Below are 893 nucleotides of genomic sequence, written 5' to 3' on the forward strand. Positions count from 1 at the left end.
TCTACTTTGACATGGCTGTTGTCCTGTTGGTCAGTTCCTGCAGAGGCAGTTATGTTGGTGAGACTCTGTGGGTGTTGATGAGCCGTCTCTAGCTCCTGTTTACATATTGAATCTTGAATGAGATTACTATATATACAGCATGTGTTCTCTTGTTTAAAATAATTCATAGAACCTTTCTTCTTTCCTTCTTCCCCTCTATTTAATTTTGTTTATAAGACAAAAGCTTAGTGAAAATCCTGAGATTATCTGTCTGTCTGTCTGTCTAGTTTATGGCACTAAACAGCCACATGGCCTATCACAAAATGTAAAACAGAGTAGGTGGCACAAATGTTATACATTGTTATCATTTGGTTCACCTTCTTCCTCCAAGTTTCCTTACCATATTTCTTTGCTTCCTCTCTTATATTTTGGAACATTTCATGTCTTTCAGAACACTTCATGTCGCCAACTCAGCTGAGCTCTAGCTCCAGCATTATCCTTAATTCATTATATGCAATATAAATTATTCTTGCATCTTCTTTAACTTTTAATGATGGCAGGTCATTCCTTTCATCTGAAGTTTTTCTATTTCTGTCTTTGCAGCTTGCCTAGGTTTTCCAATGGCATATGAACCACCTGATGGGTCAATGATACAGAGCCATTTGCGATCATTTGTCCTGTAAGACCCCCAACATGAGACTGTAGCCCAAAGGTCTAAGAGCACTGTAGTGTGTACAAGCATGTGTGTGTACAAGCATGTCTGTACATGTCCCTCTGCAGGATGTTTTAGGGAAATGTTACAGCCAAGGGTACATCTACAATTGGGAGGAAGCTTCTGATTGTGTTATGTCTGTTAATGAATGAGCATTCGCTAGTAAGCCTGTGAATGCCATTCCAGAATGTTGATCAACATG

At 39.1% G+C, this 893-nt stretch overlaps 1 pseudogene; it reads right to left on the reverse strand.

The window, feature by feature from the left end:
• Positions 1 to 275: 275 nt before the first annotated feature.
• LOC110341088 lies at positions 276 to 893 on the reverse strand (annotated as a pseudogene).

Source organism: Mesocricetus auratus, unplaced genomic scaffold (assembly GCF_017639785.1).
Source record: "Mesocricetus auratus isolate SY011 unplaced genomic scaffold, BCM_Maur_2.0 Super-Scaffold_100676, whole genome shotgun sequence".
Classification (NCBI taxonomy): Eukaryota; Metazoa; Chordata; class Mammalia; order Rodentia; family Cricetidae; genus Mesocricetus; species Mesocricetus auratus.